At 45.5% G+C, this 8,992-nt stretch overlaps 1 pseudogene; it reads right to left on the bottom strand.

The window, feature by feature from the left end:
• Positions 1-8,062: 8,062 nt before the first annotated feature.
• LOC124556870 lies at positions 8,063-8,180 on the bottom strand (annotated as a pseudogene).
• Positions 8,181-8,992: the final 812 nt, after the last annotated feature.

Raw genomic sequence — 8,992 nt, 5'->3', positions numbered from 1 at the left:
CCGGCCGAGGTGGCCGAGCGGTTCTAGGCGCTTCAGTCCGGAACCGCGCCACTGCTACGGTCGCAGGTTTGAATACTGCCTCGGGCATGGATGTGTGTGATGTCCTTAGGTTAGTTAGTCTAGGGGACTGATGACCTCAGATGTTAAGTCCCATAGTGCTCAGAGCCATTTGAACCATCATTCAGTGTTAATGCCAAGTGTTTCAATTAATTTAAATAGTCTGCATAAAAACACACACAAAATTTTTGAAAACAAAGGTAAAATGTTTTGGGAAATGATTTGTCTAAAAGTATGAGACAAAACAGAATAGAGAAACATTTGGTGCACCTCATTTGCAGCGCATTATTTCGAGCATCATTCGATAGCACGTCTAATGCGTATGTAAATTATTTTATTTCTTTTTTACAAATCATTTCACAAAATATTTGACTGATTTCTTTTATCATTTTACTTACAAATTTCAGTCAGAAATTCTGTACTTACTGACACCTCATTTGCTTTCCTAGCATCTTTTCTTCACGAAATGTACAAAATTTAGAGATTGATTCGAAGGAAGTCTTTTTGACAGTTTAATATCACACCAATGTATGTTTTTATGCGCAAAGTAACTAGGCCTTGAAGATATGAACTTTTTGAAACTTCATTTTCGTAGCTAGTAGCTAACATTTGAACAAGAAGTTTTGAGTGTTAATCATACGACAAAATACATCCTCATTGCATGCTGTCATTTGCAAAAAACTTCGTTTCCATATTTTCAACAGTTAGTTATATCGTGAACAGTTTATGAAATAAGACGACTTTTACGATCGCATAATTCGTGTCGCACAGGGATGGATATGAGCGCGACGCGCGCGACCCATCCGTCACAGTCACGTATCCAAAATCTTGAGAAGTAAGAGAGATATTGTTCTGTTCTCAACTTTAAATACAATTTCGATAACTTCACTGCATTTCATACGTTGATATCTATGACCGATAATGAACTACAGGCAAAGTCTACACAATCCTTTTTTACCTCTGCAAACTTTCAAAATTTTCGTGCAGTCGTTTACATTGATTTGTGCAGCACAGTTACTCTGACGAATAACGAAAAGAAATTCAGTCGTTTATCGAGCGAAGATATTAGTTCGTGAGATGAGAAACAATCAATTTCTTTTCACCAAATACGGGGTGTTCCAAAAGTCTCTCCGCAGTGCCATATGATTGTTAGCCGCGCGTGCCGTATGCCGCAGTGAATATAACGAAATGAAACTCAGCGAAATACAAGTTATTAATTTATTGAATATTCAGTTTTACTTACAAAGTTTCACATTAAATGTTGAAACTGTCCCCCCTGTTATTGAATACACAATTCAATTCGTCTAATCATGTTTCCAAACACAAGCTGTAACATTTCGTCTGCAACAGAAGCAGTGAAAATGGATATTACAGTCTTCAATTCATCGATGGATTTTGGACGGTTTTTATAGACAGTTGCTTTCGCTGCACCCCAGAAGAAAAAGTCAGGTGGGGCTAGGTCAGGTGATCGTGGGGGCCAAAGTCCCTGTGAAATTATGCGATCACCAAAAACATCAGCAAGCAGTGACACTGAAACGCGAGCTTTATGCGCGGTTGCACCATCTGGTTGAAAATAACCGTTCAGTATTTCACTTAACATAGGTTCTCCTATGAATGGGTACAGAATATCAGTGCAGTATCGTTGTGCGTTTATTGTTTCGTTGAAAAATATGGGACCCACAATCCGACGTCTAGAAATTGCAATCCAAACCCCTATTTCCACAGAATGAAGTGGTTCCTCATGAATAGACAATGGATTTGCAGTACTCCACATACGGGAATTTTGTGAGTTCATGTACCCGGATAAATGAAACCACGCCTCATCAGTGAAAAACGTTTCATTAAGAATATCCCTTCCATTCTGTTGAACGACATTTTTGAACCATTGACATTAATGCAGTCTCTTGCCATGCTCAGTATTTTTCAGTTCTTGCACGACTGTCATTTTGCATGGGAAAAGTTCTATTTTTTCCTTACAGCTGTGTGGACTGTTCCGACACTGACATCGATTTCCTGGGCGAGTTTTCTTACTGACTTGTTCGGACTCATGGACATTTTATCGGAAATATCGAGTAGTTTATCCTCAGACAAAACGCTAGTACGACCACTTCTCGGTGCATCTGTCACTGAATTCGTACTTCGAAATTTCTTAATCAAATCTCGCACAGTATCGCGATGTGGGAGTGTTGTCTCCGGGAAAAATGAATTAAATGTTTGAGGAACTGAAACTCTGTATTTACCGCCAGCTTTGAACACTTGCTCGACTAACAACACGCGCTCTTCGATGGTTAGCATTTTAACAGTGACAGAAACGAAACAAACGAGCAAAGGAACAAAACTTAAGCGTACAAGTCAACACGTAACGACACACACCAACGAGACTACTGACGCTGGCTGAGATAAATGAACAAGTGGAACGTTGGGAGAGTCCACTTGAAGGGAAGTAACCCAGGCAGGCGAACAATCATACAGCACGCGCGGCTAACAATCATACTGCGCTGCGGAGAGACTTTTTGAACACCCCGTAGATAGGATGATAAATAATTCATAGCAGCCTGGTGTCTGCTCCAGTGCTTTACCGAGAAGACTCGTAGCTGTCGCTCTCACTATCGCGCGCGATGCAGCGATAAGATTCAAACGTCGCAAGCTGTAGCACAGGACAGGCAGGTCGCCGGCCGGTGTGACCGTGCGGTTAAAGGCGCTTCAGTCTGGAACCGCGTGACCGCTACGGTCGCAGGTTCGAATCCTGCCTCGGGCATGGATGTGTGTGATGTCCTAGGTTAGTTAGGTTTAATTAGTTCTAAGTTCTAGGCGACTGATGACCTCAGAAGTTAAGTCGCATAGTGCTCAGAGCCATTTGAACCATTTGAACAGGCAGGTCACCAAGGAGACTTCCGTTACTATACCTGGGCTTCTGTTTGTTGCCTGAAGCTGTCGCACACTTTCGCTCGATACCGCAGCTTAAAGTAGGACGCGGACGCGGTGACTGGAGCTACGCCTGCTGCGACAGTCAAATCGTACCGTAGCGCATGCAGCACTCTGATGCGCTGCAACGCGCTGCTCGTTGCACTAAGTGCGCGCGTGTTGGTGGGGCGCGGTGTTCTGCTGCGTAGTAGACTTTGCCCCGGGCCCTGGTATGTGTAGCAGCAGCGTCTGGCGCGGCAACACAGCCGGAGCGCTGCAGCACCCAGATTCGGCTCGCAGCGGAGTAACAGCGGCGAATACTCCACACATCAAATATGAACCGAAAGTAAACAGCCGCCACATAGACCGAAACGTGGGAAACGATCCTGATTCTGATAGATCGAGCGGTCAGGACTGAGGAGTGGCCGTTCGGAACTGGTGTTAAAAAGTGGTAGAATAGGAAATTGGGTCAAATAAAGACAATATAATTTAGTGTAGGGATACACGGGGCAGCCTAAGATAGGAAATTACTAGGCGTAGGCCAGTCTAGGAGGACGAACAAACTAAAGAAGTGGGCAACGAGGAGAGGTGACGCTACATGTTAAGCTCTGTTGGTGGACGGTCCTGAGGCGCAGAGCCAGAGGCATTGCCTCCCAAGAAAGATGTGTTTTCTACTCGAGGGCTGGATCACAAGAGAGGAAAGTGTCTATTCTGCTCTGCAGAAACAAAAAAATGGTTCAAATGGCTCTGAGCACTATGGGACTTAACTTCTGAATTCATCAGTCCCCTAGAACTTAGAACTACTTAAACCTGATTATCCTAAGGCCGGAGTGGCCGGAGTGGCCGAGCGGTTCTAGGCGCTACAGTCTGAAACCGCGTGACTGCTACGGTCGCAGGTTCGAATCCTGCCTCGGGTATGGATGTGTGTGATGTCCTTAGGTTAGTTAGGTTTAAGTAGTTCTAAGTTCTAGGGGACTGATGACCTCAGAAGTTAAGTCACATAGTGCTCAGAGCCATTTGAACCATTTTTTTGACATCACACACATCCATGCCCGAGGCAGTATTCGAACCTGCGACCGTAGCGGTCGCGCGATTCCAGACTGTAGCGCCTAGAACCGTTCGGCCACCCCGGCCGGCTTTTGCAGAAACCTCCAGTGTCCACACACGTGACCTGTCTCCCATGCATGTTATTCGCTGAACGGATCATGCAATTCACTAGCAGCTTCAGCAGAGGGCTTAAGGCGTCTCTCGTTGGCAGCTTCAACCGAACAGAACTGCCTCGATTCTGAAAGGCAGGCAGCTTGTGTTACATATGCACAGCCAAAGTTATTCAGGGAGTAACTTGTAAAGATTTGACTGGAGATGCTAAATAACATTTTTTTAAAACAAATTCCCTAATATATTCCTTCACTGATTGTCACTTTGTACGTTTAAATTATTCTCTCGCCATACTGTGTATCAATAATTTCGAGGATGTGCTCATCACTCTCCTGCCGGTTTCTTCCATAGCACACTATATTGGCCAGATAGTGTCTAGCTAGACAACACATTTTATGACTTGCAGGCCTGCCAAGACCGTGTGCATGAGCCGCTGAAAACATTCTGGTGTTCGTTTCACTCACATTGGCATCCGCTTATACTCGTAGTGCTCCTAATTCCAACTGAACGCATTGTTCTTTCTGTCTTTCTCGCCCGTCAGTATCTGATAGTATCCTCTTGCAGTCCGCTCGGCTAGCCGCGCAGTTTAACGCGCTGCTTCCCGAGCGGGAAGCCGGCCGGAGTGGCCGTGCGGTTCTAGGCGCTACAGTCCGGAACCGAGCGACCGCTACGGTCGCAGGTTCGAATCCTGCCTCGGGCATGGATGTGTGTGATGTCCTTAGGTTAGTTAGGTTTAATTAGTTCTAAGTTCTAGGCGACTGATGACCTCAGAAGTTAAGTCGCATAGTGCTCAGAGCCATTTGAACCATTTTTGAACCGAGCGGGAAGGCGTGCCGGTCCCCAGCACGAATCCGCCCGGCGGATTAGTGTCGAGGTCCGGCGTGCCGGCCAGCCTGTGGATGGTTTTTAAGGCGATTTTCCATCTGCCTCGGCGCATGCAGCTTGGTTATCCTTATTCCGCCTCAGTTACACTATGTCGGCGATTGCTGTGCAAACACTGTCTCCACGTACACGTACACCACAATTACCACGCAAACATTTGGGGCGATACTCATCTAGTATGACACGTTTCCGAGGGAGGTTGGGGACGTCCACTGGGGGCCGAACCGCACAATAACACTGGGTTCGGTGTGGGGCGGCGGTGGGGTGGGTGGACTGCTGTGGCCTGTATCCTGTAGTGAACCACTGAGGGCTACGGCGGGACGAAGCCTCTCCATCTTTTCTAGGTTCCCAGTTCAATACACAATACACACACACAATCCTCTCACAGGACGAAGCATTGATAAATGCACTACCTGCCCAAGTTTGTCCTTTATATCGAAGATATTCAGAAGTGAAAATGCATTGACTATACTGATATCGTTTAATTATCTGCAGTCCGTCGTGAGTCTCCTCTTTTGTTTACCACTGGCGTCTGTCTTTCGTGGAACCAATAGTAACGGGGTATTCCATTTGCTCTCGCTTTCAACAATCATACCACATTTCAACATTTGCTCATTATGCTCTCTTAAGATCATTTTCTGTCCTTCCGGAAGCCTGTAGGACCTGGCATCCACTAACTTCCCTGAATGTTCCTGTGCTATTGGAATGTTACGCTTAACTGTAGACATACGTGACAATTTATCAACCGGTAGATGGAATGCATCTCCGTACTCTAGGTAAACCTCAACTGTTGCACCTTTCTACATTTATATACGATACGATATTGGCCTGCCTGAGTTATTCCGAATTACGATGCAAAACTTTCAGGCACTGCAGCGACTACAGCCCTTATGAAATACATGAAATGAATTCGCAGTTGCGAATATGGAAAACCATCAGCTGTACAATGGAATGACGACAGTGGAAATGTGTGCCGGACCAGGACTCGAACCCGGAATTCCCGTTTATTACCACTTTTTTAAATCTCATTTTGTTCGTTATTGTTCGTTGCATTTGCTCGGGGCGGACATCCCATGACATCCGTTTAAGTTCATTGTTGTTCCATCTACTCAGTTTTTTGCCACAGAGGGCAGCTAACCCTCTGACCCAACACGCTGAGCTACCGTGCCTTCTACTATTTGGCTATCCGTGCACGACTCACGGCCACACCAAAACTTCCATATTTCGTCAACAATGTGTCTACAACCTGTACTCGTACGTCCATCATGTATATTCCTGTACAGGGAAGACATTATACTTGAACGTCGCTTGCCTAGTGTCGGTGGATAAATACAATATTGCATACGCCACCTGTGGGATGGTAGATGTACTGATAATAGTTTCAAGATCGAAAAGAAAAAGTTTTTAATGAGGATTTCAATAAGCAAGGTATATCAGAAAGGCTAGCATTATCACTAGGAATTACAAGAACTCGTTTTTTTTTTTTTTAAAAAAGCGAAACAATGAATACTCAGTAGATGAAGTAGCTAAGAATGCAGGGAAAACTGTTCTTCGAATTCCTCCGTACCACTGCAAATTAAACGCCATCGAGTTAGTTTGGGCCAGAATCAAAGGTTATGTCGCACCAAAAAACAGAAATTAAATATATGTTAGAACAAGCGGTGAGAACAGTGACTGCAGGAGAGTGGAACAATTGTGCCCTTCATGTGGTGGAAATACTTGAAACACAAATGTGGAAATTAGATTGCATTACAGAGGAGAAAGAAGTGCGTTTTGTTGTAAACCTAAATGAAAAAGGTCAGGTTGGACAGAATCAAAATATGTTATCGCTCAAATGGTTCAAATGGCTCTGAGCACTATGGGACAACTTCTGAGGTCATCAGTCTCCTAGAACTTAGAACTACTTAAACCTAACTAACCTAAGGGCATCACACACACCCATGCCCGAGGCATGATTCGAACCTGCGACCGTAGCGGTAGCGCGGTTCCAGACTGTAGCGCCTAGAACCGCTCGGTCACCCCGGCAGGCTGTTATCGTTCTTTTAACGTTATTGCAACTGGTATTGTTACTAAATTGGGTTGTGTTTGAATCTGCTACGCCGCCTGTCGTTTTTTTACGCTTTCTTTCGTTACACTGTAGCCCAAGCTCATAATGAGATTCTCGCGAGCGACACGCGCTTCCGAGGCACACGAGAAAGACAGGCTGCGGCGCGTACAATACGTCACAGCACGTGACACTACAGGTCTTAAGAGTGCCAGCAAGCGTTTCCAGAGGGAAGCAAGTAACTTTTCTAGACAAGTTTAATAATTTTTGACTGTGTGTTTAAATGCATGCAAGTTCTCGGTAGCACACGGCAAAATTAAGACTTTTTTTATTGGGTACCTTTTCAAACAAACATGATTTCCCGTGGGCCCTGCACAGAGACGAACGTTCGCGAAATGTGGTGGACAAGACGAGTAGCGTGACATCACAAGTTCGTTGCCGAGGCCCACGAGAAAGACGGGCCGCGACGCGGGCGTCACGAGGGTAGGCATGAGCTAGCTCGCTCGCTCAGCTCAGCAAACGAAATGCGTTTCTAATCGTGTTAACTTGTAGCTGGGTGTTTGCATACTAACGAGAATTGCATATTCTACTGAAATCTGCTTTTATAGGGTCTTACTCATTACTAGTGCTATAACAAAATACACAACTGTGCACTAGCTGTAATTTAAGATCTATGATCTGCATAAATGGTATAACAGCTCGTTTATAGCATTTAGTCTCTACTGCTTAACAGTCATCATTTTATACAAGATGTAGTGCCTCATCCAACCGATAAAATTTTATTATATGCAGTACAGTGTAACAAATTATTAGTAGCACTCCATCTTTCAGGCCACGAGTGGCCTACCGGGACCATCTGACCGCCGTGTCATCCTCAGTGGAGAATGCGGATAGCAGAGGTGTGGGGTCAGCACACCGCTCTCCCGGTCGTTACGATGGTATTCTTGACCGAAGCCGCTACTATTCGGTCGAGTAGCTCCTCAATTGGCATCACGAGGCTGAGTGCACCCCGAAAAATGGCAACAGCGCATGGCGGCCTGGATGGTCACCCATCCAAGTGCCGACCACGCCCGACAGCGCTTAACTTCGGTGATCGCACGGGAACCGGTGTATCCACTGGGTCAAGGCCGTTGCCAAATTATTGCTGGGCATATGGACTTTCGATCGTTGTAGGACTAATAAACAATAAGACTCCATAATAGCGGATTCAGAGTAGAAGATGAAACTCTCATTTGCACGTAAACACGCAATTTCGAGTTAACAGGTGCAGAAGCATAGTTTTTCTGCTGATGTGAGCGAGCGAGTCAGGCCTGCCTTCGTGACGCGGCCTGTCTTTCTTGTGGGCCTCGTTCGTTGCAGGGCCCGTACATACAGTTAAGCCCGCACGTTGCACTGTGAAATCAGATCGGCAGCCAATTGCACAGCGTGCACGAAGTGTTTTCGACACCCCTGCTTCCACTGGAACAGGTTGTCGTCTGTCACGTGAAGCTTTCTGTTTCGTCCCACATCTCAGTGAATACACTACAGTAGTGTCTGTGGTGGTGCTGACCTTAAGAGTCATTATGCGAAATATCGATGACACCAGACGTATTGTCTTAGATTGGGCAACACGATTCGTAATAGGGGAATTAGCCGATTGACCGTTATAAAGAGGAGACTTGATCTGGCTGTGATGTTAGAATTACTTGTGTGAAAGGTAACTTAGAAAATAAACCCCGTTAGAAACGATTAACAACTTCTAAGTTTATCAGAACTACTACAATGACCAAGCTAACTGCCCTGGCTCAGGTGTACCCACCAAGTCTTAAAACAAAGATGGTTACTGCCTGTTACTGTTCCATCTGCTCTAAAGTGCATCTGTCAGTGGCACCCAGGACAAAACACAGAGCCCCACAGCTAACTGCCTAAAAACACCGTCAGCCCTGACTGCTACCCCTACAACGACCA

Source organism: Schistocerca americana, chromosome X (assembly GCF_021461395.2).
Source record: "Schistocerca americana isolate TAMUIC-IGC-003095 chromosome X, iqSchAmer2.1, whole genome shotgun sequence".
Classification (NCBI taxonomy): Eukaryota; Metazoa; Arthropoda; class Insecta; order Orthoptera; family Acrididae; genus Schistocerca; species Schistocerca americana.
This window is presented reverse-complemented; position numbering and strand designations above follow the sequence as displayed.